Here is a 12,073-nt window from a genome sequence, read left to right on the forward strand (position 1 = left end):
CGCATGTTGTAAGGAAGATGAGACCTTGGAACATTTTGTACTTTAATAATTGCAAATGTTTTGCAGTGCAGAGAGATAAGCTAATGGGGGGGTGCAAAGATATTTTACTGAATAGGGGAGAAAACAATTCTTACGCAGCTTTTGAACAAAACAAAGAAATAATATGCCTATTGTTGGGAAACAGTAGACAAATCTATAATGATTACATTTGTACAGCCATTGATAAATTAGTCAAACAATTCTTCATCAGCGACATGGGTGAAGACAAAAGTATTTTGACTAACCCAAAACAATGTTTGTTGTGTTTGTTTACACGTTTTCTCTTTAATACTGTCATTCAACATTTTTTTGTATTTTTGTTTTCTAATTCTAACATTTGATCCAATTTTTGTTGTTTAATTTGTTATGTAATGCCATATTTTATTTGGAATTTATGCAGTTATATATTTATTCAAATAGTAAGCCCCTGAGTCAAAAGGGTAGCAATAAATAAATAAATAAATATATAAATATATAAATATATAAATAAATAAATAAATAAATAAATAAATAAATAAATAAATAAATAAATAAATAAATAAATAAATAAATAAATAAATAAATAAATAAATAAATAAATAAATAAATAAATAAATAAATAAATAAATAAATGTGCTGTTGTTCTTTTGTCTAGTTGCATTGAATAAGACTTCAACTGCAATTACCCATTACGTAATACCATGCCCTCTAACAAGACTGATTTTTGAGAGATCTTGAAGTCAAAATGGAATCCCTTAAAAATCAAATTGGATCAGTTTGGTGAATGCTGGGAAGAGAAGTATTACAATAACAAAAAAATATGTTGCTTCGGGGAGCTTCTGAAGACACAAGAACACAAATGAACTGTATTGCAACCTTGTTACCTTTATTTTTAATATTAAAATTATTTAATATATGAATTTCCTTTTACCAAATTACAAAAACAAAGAGACTCAAGATCACTTTATCCAGTTACATCATTGGGGTGCGAGGGTATAAGCATAACTAGTTGCATCACAAAATATCTCATCAGAGCGGCATTACATTTCCAAACTGCTTCAGGGTTTCCCAAGAAGGCAACTACAGGCTAATTAACCTTCCACTTTTGTCGATGATAACTCATTAGCTACTTCTCTAAATACTTTATTAGAAAGAATACAATTTAGCTTCCTACTTTCTTAAACCTTCTGATCAAAATCTTGAAGAAAGCTTAATGACTAGCATGTATGTTGACCATAGACACGACTGCCATTTATACACAATATACATTGTAAGTGCATCAGAAGCTACTATGGCAACATAGCAATAGGAAACTATTACAGATTAATGATTTGGGTGGGATACAAAATGTATATTGAAGAATAATCATATACTTTTTTAAAGGTTAACATGCAAAACGGCATATGACAATAGTTTGAAATGCCAAAATATGATTTATTTTTAAATTGGTAATTCTTTATATCGAGTTATGTGACTGAAGAATAAAAATTGTGAAATAGTCCCTCAGTTTGTTAAACTATGTTATCTCAAGAAAATTAAAATAAATTTCTCAAGTCAAAGAAAAATCATTAAAATTTGTAGCAGTGATAATTTCACTGAATGCTGTGTTGTACAACAGATAATCACTGGGTTTTGAATGTAGTGTTACATAACAGATATTCACTGGGTTTTGAATGTAGTGTTATGAACATAACAGAGGTGAAGCAGAAAGGGCACATGACCCAAGGCTTACTTCAATATTGGGAGCGTATGTAGTGATGTGTGACTCATGGGCACACAAATGCAAACTTCCTTGACGGGGAAAAAGTAATATATCATGTACTGTAGTTGTACCAACACAAGCTTACTGCATTATAGTTCTAAATCTACAATAGGAACATAAATTAAAAGTCAACAACTGAGACAACACAGAAAGTTCACATGACCCGGGGAATATACTTGAATATGTGAGCAAAAATTCATGGGCATAAAATCCAGCGACATGTGACTGTGACTCAAATGCAACCTCAACAAAACAAGCAGTCTCTCGGCTGAGATAGCTCCGCTGTTAGCAATGCACATTTCAATCAAAGAACAGAAGACATCATTAGAAAATGAACAATATGCATAGTATATTCAACAAGAATTCATAAATATCATTTTTCACCATAAATGATTGTGGTTTTTAACGAGAAGAAAATATCACTTTTTACCAAAAATGACAAAAATATTCATCAAAATTAGAGAATTGAAGATATCATCATGAAATGAACAAATCTGAGAAAGGTTCACATGTAGTACCTATATATGTAATATCAAAGCAATTGGACTTGTGGTTTTTAACAAGAAGTCGAAAATATCACTTTTTACCAAAAATTACAAAAATATTCATCAAAATTAGAGAATTGAAGATATCATCATGAAATGAACAAATCTGAGAGAGGTCTACCCAAGGTACATATACACCAAGTATCAAAGCATTCAGGCTTGTAGTTTTCAAGAAGAAGTCGAAAATGTAAAACATTGACACGGACGACAGACGCCGGACAACGATGGACAATCATATGATAAGCTCCGCTTGACAAAGTCAACAGTGGAGCTAAAAAAAAGTAATAAATTATTGCATAGAACATTGTTTCTTTCATAGACAGGTGTGCAATGTAGATGTCAAAACTAACCAAATACCATTACTGTGTTTGCTTTTTTATAGAATATAATTGAAGAATAATCCAAACTATTTAGCATTAATTACAGTATTATGACAAAGCTCCCAATAAACTTTCGCGGTGTGAACAAATTAGGTTAAAATGTTGGAGAATACCTCCCAGTTAAGAGATTTTTACCATGTATTTCTTTATATGAAAAAAAAAATTAAATTAAAAGCGCCATACAATAACAATTTCAATCCAACATGCGTTACTTTGCGATAACTTTTCCATCACAGAACTATATAGACATGCATTAGTCACTATTTTGATTGAATCAAACGACCAACATCAGTGATGACACTTGAAACAAACACTATTCTAACTAACAGCAAAAATTAATTAATTAATTATGTCATATCAAAAATTAATTGGTTCCTACTTGATTCACAAGTCTCTTGAGTGAATGACGGCAATGCTTAACAATATTACTAGCAGGTATCAGTGCATCTACATAGAATGGCAGTTACATTACCAGGCATTATAATACATGTGATCACTACCTGTTACCAAGTAATGAAAGAGAAAGGTGAGTTAGACCTCAATAGATCAGCCAATCATGAGAGGTGTTACAAATAACACATGTTTTGCAGTCTGATTTATTCCAGAGCACATCTACCACAAGTTCAATTTAAATCTGATTTTTTTGAGATATCAAAATTGGCTAAAAATAATTAGATAATCAATATGCATGTTTTTTAACATCAAACTAATCACGTCCGTGGATTACGCCAGTGCATCTATGCAAATTAGGTAATCAGGATAATAATCCTAAAAGTCTTTAGGATTATTCCCAGGCAATTATATACCAAGTCTTATTGAAATACAATAGTTGGTTTTGGAGACATAGGTAGAAAATTGGGTAAAAATTTTGCAAATAATGCAAATTATTATTCATAGACTTCAAACCCAAAACCAATTAGATCAGTGCATCATTCCAGGGCACATATGTACTAAGTTTCAGTGAAATGTAAATTAGGTGATTAATATGCAAGCATTTTTTTTTTTTACCCCAATCTAATAAGGTCTGAACTTTGTCCATTAAGTGGTTTTTTAGATATCATTGGAACAGTCGCTACTGTGAGATCACAATTGTATGACACTTTAGATGCATAGCTGCCGTGTGTATATTCAATGTTACTGCTATGAAGAACAAAATAATCTTAACAGCGATAAAAATCAAAGAAAGCTTAGAAAGAACTCCCATGTGCTGAGAGTATTGGAGACACATTAAATATAATTCGAAATTACTTAGCTGAAAACTAATTATGCAAATCAGAAAATTAATATGACCAGATTTGAGTGTAAAACTAATGAGGTCTGCGCAATGTAACAGAAAATCTATGTCTCCAAGTTTAATTGAAATGTGATTAGAACCAAAAAATTATGAATTATTATGCTTATTAGGGAATTAATATGAACAGATTTTTACCCCAAACTAATTAGGTTTGTACATTGTTCTAGAGCATCTTTGTACTAAGTTTCATTGAAATGGAATAATTAGTACAGTGAAAACTCCAAAATTTCGACCCCTCTAAAAATTCGATTGGCTATTTATTTGCCGGGTTTCGGTGTTTTATTTACCTCCAAATTTTCGACTCCACTAAAAATTGCCGACTCATTCTTATTCGAAAATTGCGACCAGTTTTAGTTTTCCCCCAAACGAAAAAAAAAACCGATGTGAGCGTTCAAACGGGACCTTCCTCGAAGGCATGAATCCGGGTTTCTGATTGACTGAGAGATTTTTATTTTATTGGTAACGAAAATATATTCTAAATAAACGAAGTTTCAAATAAAAACGAACACAAAAATCTCGGCATGCTGCGTTTCTGAATTGTTGATTATTACTGTACTCAGTAGTGATTATAATAATGTACACACAATAAATTTGTTGAATGGTTATGAAATACAAATAAAAGTCAACTAAGTTTCATCGTAAGCGAATGATTCCGGTCTCGTATAAACGTTTGATGCTGTAGGATATCCGCCATGTTCTCTTAGGTCAAATAGGTCAAATCGCTAATTAACCAATCAAAAAGCTGGATGATGCCAACGTGTTCAAATTACCATAGCTTATTTAAATATGTTAATGTTATTGAACGCAATGCGAAGAGATTGATGTTGTAGTACGATATTTTGGCTTGGATTTTGATGCGAAAACGGCATGATTTTTTTTTAAATAAAAAAATTAGTTGTTTTTAAAAAATAAACTGGTCATCTGAAGAATAATTTAACATTGTTCACAGTGATAACAGCTCATTCTCGAAAGGAAGCTTACCCGCTCACGCTAGTCACGATAAAAATCATACACGTGTACTCTTGAATAGACAGACGTCAATGACTACGGTAAAACTTAGACTCTATTTTAGCCGGCAGGATTGATTGAAATGTCCGAAAAATGACGCCAAAATACACCTTAAAAGTCCCATTTTATTTTCTTAAATCCCATTTTATTTTTTAATCCAAGGGCAAATTTACGGCAGAATTTGGTCCCTCAAATAAGGGACACGTGAGCTTTGATTCTAACCGGATACATTGCACTGGGTCGGGGAGATAGTTTGCTAAACTTCCATGTATCTTTTGTCCAATGGGTACCTGTACTTCGAACATTCGCAAGTTTTCCTAGGTAGTGCGAGACAGCTTTGTCTTTTGACCTATTAGTTTTGTGTTGACCTCTTCTGCGCGTCTTGATGTTTTGTTTTGCTTGTCATAATACTCACTGATTGATGACTTTGTTTAGATTTTGAGTTACAACTCGGCCACGACTCTAAAAACATGTCACATTTCTAACGCCAATTATTTAAAACCGGTCGAAATTTTGGAGTTTTTACGGTACTTTAGATATCAGTGTGAAAGCTTAAAATTGGTTAATTATGCAAATTAGGTAATTAATATGTACAGATTGTAACCCACAATTATTCAGGTCTGTCTATTGTCCTACAGCATCCATGTACATTCATTGATATGTGATGTATAGTACCTGAGATATCAGTGTGAAAGTTGGTTAATTATGCAAATTAGGTGATTAATATGCACAAATATTTACCGGAAACTAATTGGGTCTGCATAATTCTAGATTCATTGAAATGTAAATGATTAGTACTTTAGATATCAGTAGAAAAGCTGAAAATTAATTATGCAAATTAGGTAATTAATATGCACAATTATTTACCCTAAAACTAATCAGGTCTCTGCATAGTCCTAAAGGATCTATGTACCAAGTTTCATTGAAATGCGATGATTAGTACTTGAGATACCCATGGAAAAGCTGAAAATTAACTAATTATGCAAATTAGGTGATTAATATGCACAAATATTTATCGAAAACAATCAATCTCTGCATAGTCCTTGAGTATGTAAGTACCAAGTTTCATTGAAATGTAATGCTAACTACTTATATCAAATGCTGAAAATTAATTAATTATGCAAATTAGGTAATTAATATGTACTGATATTACCATAAAAACTATCAGGTCTGTGCAGTGTCGTATGACATCTATGTACCAAGTTTCATTTGAAATGTGATGATTAGTACTTGAGATATCAGTGGAAAAACCGAAAATTGACTAATCATTATGCAAATTAGGTAATTAGTATCCACGGATTATTACCAAAAACTAATCAAAACCTAGCATTAGTTCAGAGCATCTATGTACCAAGTTTCATCAAAATCCAATGAGTGGTTGTTTAGATATCAGTGGAACAGTCATGGAACCACTAAAAAATAGCTAATTATCATGTAAATTAGGTAATTAATATGCACGAATTTTTACCAAAAATTAATCAAATCTGCGCATATGTTCAGAGCATCTATGTACCAAGTTTCATCAAAATCCAATGAGTGGTTCTTTAGATATCAGTGGAACAGTCATAGAACAGCTAAAAATTAGCTAATTATCATGCAAATTAGGTAATTAACGAGCATGGATTTTTACCAAAACCTAATCAAATCTGCGCATTGGCCCAGAGCATCTATGCACCAAGTTTCATCAAAAACCGATGTATGGTTCTTGAGATAGCAGTGGAACAGTCGGACACACATACACACACACATACACACATACACACATACACACATACAGACACACTAACTGCAAAGACTCCCATTTTGTGCTTCGCACATGGGAGTCAAAAACAATATACCGATATACTGTCGCAGTACTACAGCTAAAGATGCGTAATTAACAAACTTAAATTCCTTAGGTAACTCAGATTTTGAACAATGTTTGTATCGCCAACACCAGGGTGTGAACACGAAGCATAGGCTCAATCAAGCAAAGTTTGTATCCCTACACGCCAGACGACCATCTTTAATCAAATCACAAAATGAACATGTTACATATGTATAAGAGATATAGTAGTATGGCCAAAAAAGGAAATGGCTGTTGACAATCTTTGATGTGATTGTGATTGTATTCTGGACATGTATCCCAACAGGTATATAATTTGACAAAAAAGAAATAAAAGCATGACAACAACACATTTTCAAAAAAACAATATGTCTGCTAGTTTGATAAAACAGTCTGTATTTATTATACTATATCATCAGCCTTTTAAAACAATATTATTAGTCCCTGTTTGAACAAAGTTTAAAAACGTGGGACTTATAATTCATTCGTCTGGAATCATATTTTAGAATTCGCTAGACTGAATTTGTTCATTCTTTGCATGTGCGGAGTATATTTCGTGGGACATGTGTACCTGCAATGGTTTAGTGATTCAATCCAAGTTGGCTGAATGGCAGTCATTTTGTTTTTTGAAGATATGATATCTTGGACATGTTTTGTAAATTTTTGTTCAAATTTGGTACAATGTACATAAAGTAAGTTATACATGTCAAATACGATTTGTTTTAGGATCAGTAAACTAATCCGAACAGTGTGACATATTAGCATGTTAAATGGTTATTTAATCTTAGGTTTCTGTAACAAAAATATATTTGTTTTTCAATAACAAAACAAAAATTTTGAGTCTTGAATTTCTCATTTGTATAGGAAGGGTGGTCGTTATTGAACTGTAACAATATTTTTGTCCTTATTTGTTAAGAAATGTCCTGTTTGTTTGATAAAAAACATTTTCTTTTTCAAATATCTTGCTTATTTTATCCATTGTTTCTTTTTCATATACCAGTATATTCAATAAACAAATTATCTTTTCTGTGAAAAATCTGTTTTTTGTCATTGTAAGGAAATAATTCACCTTTAGTATTTTCAGATAGTGTGTTTAAATGATCACATGTTCTGCCATCATAAATGTCAAAAAGATTATGAATCATACGCCCAGGGGACTCAACATGTAAAATAGGAGAAAGAAAGGGGTGGGCGTATACCTAAGAACCAACTCAGGAAGAAGAAGAATAATTTTTTGTTTAACATTGAAACTATGACCCCTTTCACGAAGAATTATGTAAATGACAAGTTTCATTCAACCATGTGCTGGATTAGAAGGAATATTCTGTATTTTTGAGGAAAGTAAAATTGATTTCCACAACACTTTAAAAACAATGAAGAAACAAAAATGTTTACCCACATTTTATTACAATATTATTTACTTACTAAAATTCCAGTGTAAAAATGATTTGGGTCTGATGAAAAGAAGAAACAGTTGAAGAAAAGATCTTCATTATCTTAGTTGCATATTTTAAGACAGTTTGAACCAAATTCAAATTTTGCTCGACATATGTACAATGCATTATGGGAAAGAACCCCCTAATTGTATATAATGGAAAACTATTATCGCCTTATATGTAAATTTTTTGAAATGTTTTCACAATATTATGATTCATATCAATAAAAAACACGATTCACAGAGCAAAATTTTGAGAAATTAAGAAATATTCCCGCCATAGAAACCATGTCAATTTTGACCATTTTCTAATACATTTTGCAATTGTCTGGTGACCCCATTTTATTTTCATTTTTGTTATCCTGATGGTATCAACTCATAATAATGAAGGTAAGACTAACATGACACATTATCTTATCGGCTTAAACTTCCTAAAATAAACAACATCTTAAAATTAAACTCCGCATTTGTCATGTGGACACACAGTAAAATACACCCTGTGTAACCGGAGATGTCTAAAAATGAGGTGTGGTATTATGAGGAGAATATTGGTTTTAAACGATTTTTTTATTCACATACTCATCCTCGAATATATATTTTCTTGAAAAAAAAGTCCAGAACATCCTACACTTATGAGAGAAGAGTTAATAAAACACACTGGAAATATCGTGCAAATAAATATAGCCTTTTGTTGTCTTGGCAACACTCAAAACATACAAATATTGACTGAATGATTAAAAATATCAATTTATTTATTTAAAGTGAGTAATTAAATATAAAGTAATATTCAAAAATAAGTACAAATTGAAATGATAGTAAAACTGATGGAGTGAAACTAAATAGCATTTGTCATGATTACAAAATTGTACTACTTGCGTATATACTACAAAACATGCTGTATGTTATAGAACCTCACATGAAAGCAGTTATTTATTTTTATTTATTTATATATTTATAGCATAGTTGGTCACTCTATTGCTATTTAAGTTTTTGTATTACTGGTAATGTTTGTCTGAACCAAATGTCTTCAGGAGAAATTAATCACATTATGTAATACTTGGTGTCGTCACTTGAAACAAACGCTATTGTATGTATTGAAAAGACAATTAACTAATAGCAAAAATTAATTAATTATGTTTAACAATATTACTAGCAGGTATCAGTGCTTCTACGGTACATAGAATGGCAGTTACATCACCAGGCATTATAATGCGTGTGATCACTACCTGTTACAAAGCACAGTCCCGCAACACCCTATACAGAGTAATAAAAAAGAAAGGTCAATATGACCTCAATGACTCAGCCAATCGTGAGAGATGTTGTTTCAACAAACTAGACACCTTAAATTCAGAGTTCATTGCCCTTTATTAAAGTGAAGTTCTCCACAAAGCATTTGAAGCATCAAGGCCACTACGATTGGATTTTTAAGAAAGAAAAGAATTAATCAACAGACAATTGAAACAATTAAAATCCTGTTGTCATAGCAAATATGAACAATATACTGACAAGCTCAAATAGTGAACAGAATAATTGGTTTAAAATATGTTTTGTTTTACATTTATCTTTAGTTAATTTTCTTTCACAATTTAAATAAAATATAAACTTAATTCATTTACATATTCGGTATACACTTGTATGCAAAGGATAATATACACTATAGCCTTCTGTTGTCCTGGCAACAACATATTCACATGACTAAATATCCCATTCTTTATTTGAGTGAGTAATTAAACAGACAAACAGACAGACAGACAGAGATTCAAATGACATTTTGCCTGCTGGCGGCTTTCACCAATTGATGTATTAATACATTTTACATTGGCAATCCAACCAGACCAATGAAATACATACATACGTGTATTTATTTATCAGTATTACCATGCACTTTCTTATCAGCAATACAGTGGCACTTATATATCTAAATCATCCCAAATGACGATGTATTAAGACAAAGACTGAGGTACAGTGATATACAAATGTAGGTATAATTAGTATCCATGTATGTAAGCGTCTCATCTGTCTTTATAATGAAGACATTTAGACAACAATGAGGGAAGGATGAAAAAATAATCACAGTGCTTTGCAATACTGTACAATTTTTCTAACACAGGAAGCAGAGAAATGTATATATTTTTGTGATAAGAAATTATTCATGTACATGGCTCAAGAAACACCAAAACTACATTGTTTAATGTTTTTGTGTTTTTAAAGGTGATCCCCCAGATGCTTGCTACATCACGACAATGGTCTTTCCACCTACATCACCAGTTAATGTATACGGCAGTTTTTCTAAACAATTTAACAAACATATAGACAATGAATTAAAAAGTCTTAATACTGTTGACCAATAAAGATTTTGACTTGTCAGGTTGTGGGTTTGAAGCGAATAACGTAACGCTACGGGATCACGGCACAAGCCGAAATTTGTAATCCTTTGTGTTTGCAGCTAGGATTACATCGTCATTTCATCGTCATCGTCATTTCATACTATCGATAGTATGAATCAGAATACTAGTATGTTCTCTTAAATTTATCACCGAGGGCGTAATTTCGGCTCGTGCTGAGCGTTCAGGCAGCGAATCTCGGCACGTGCTGAAAGATCAGCAGCTTAGCCGCAATTCACAATCTACTATCACTGTAGTTTTTTTGTTGATCCCGTTACTATGTGTTTACGTAATATGAAACCCTGGTTTCCAATTATTCTATGACAGACTTAAACCCTACCAATTATAAAAACGAAACTTGAATTACAGTGAAACCATAACGGTAGCCATGGTTACAGGCTGAAAATAAAAAGTGTCTGACTAAAAACTTTATTAAAATGAATAATTACAGTGACTAGTCTGTATAGCAACTGACATTTTGTGGTTATTATTATTTGGGGGGGGGGATTATTTTGTAAATTATTTGAAATTTCCAATCATAAGAAGAAAAAAAACAGTTCTGTACTAAAATTGTAGTGCGTGCCTGAAAAGGCAGGTGGACAGCCTGACTGCTATTCTAGCCGTGGTATTGACGTTTTTGGTCTGGAATAGTCTGTCAGTGTTTCCGGACCCGAAAACAACGAGCAACAGCTCGCGACACTGATCTGAATAGTCTAATGGACCGTCGATTGTCAAGTAGAAAGAAAGTAAAGGTTACTCTTGCGAGCTCTGTGCCACAATCGACTTCTAGATTTAACCACAGTTCTGTGATTTACCTATCCTTGTGTACATCATTACTGTTCCTCTCCGGACGGACGCTGTCAGGTCTAAATTGGAGTTTTGTTACCGGCAATGAAAATGAACTCGAGCGAAACCAATAGCTAGTACAGAAATGCAGTTAGATGTTTATCATACAAATGTTGCCATTTTCCTATATATTTTCATACAATTGTACACTTACCATACGGTATACAGGTCAGATTCAACTTATACCGATGTCGGCTGCGGCATTGGCACGGGACTGAATGAACAACGCTGTTTACCGGTAGTTTGTACGACCGCTAGGGTGCAATACATTCAGTATGCTAGTACCATGTATATATCACGTGACAGCTTTAGCACGTGACACGCGCGGACCATTAACAACAGAATTCGAACTGTAGGTCACACCCTTCAATTTAAAAACTCGTTTGGATTTGTTTTTGTTTTTAACTAGCATGTTAATTTAGCTAATTTCGTTAATCAAGATGTAGCCAATTTAAAAGAAAGCAATATGTGACAGTAAACATTCCACTTCTGGTGGTGCCCTTCCGTCAAATTAATTCCACATGCGCTCTTAATCAGTTGTCTGTATGTGTAATTTGAAAACTTTAATAAAAGAAC

General features: G+C 32.4%; 1 protein-coding gene across 2 annotated transcripts in view; it reads right to left on the reverse strand.

Moving 5' to 3' along the window:
• LOC100369624 (phospholipid-transporting ATPase ABCA3-like) overlaps nt 1-11,776 on the reverse strand; it is a 64,881-nt gene extending 53,105 nt beyond the window's left edge. For both annotated transcript variants that reach the window (XM_078010541.2, XM_085500479.1), the window contains exon 1: nt 11,652-11,776. The gene's annotated coding sequence lies outside the window, so the exon portion shown is untranslated. The remainder of the gene's footprint in view (nt 1-11,651) is intronic.
• Nucleotides 11,777-12,073: the final 297 nt, after the last annotated feature.

This window comes from Saccoglossus kowalevskii, chromosome 6 (assembly GCF_978046115.1).
Source record: "Saccoglossus kowalevskii chromosome 6, keSacKowa6.1, whole genome shotgun sequence".
In the NCBI taxonomy this organism is placed as follows: Eukaryota; Metazoa; Hemichordata; class Enteropneusta; family Harrimaniidae; genus Saccoglossus; species Saccoglossus kowalevskii.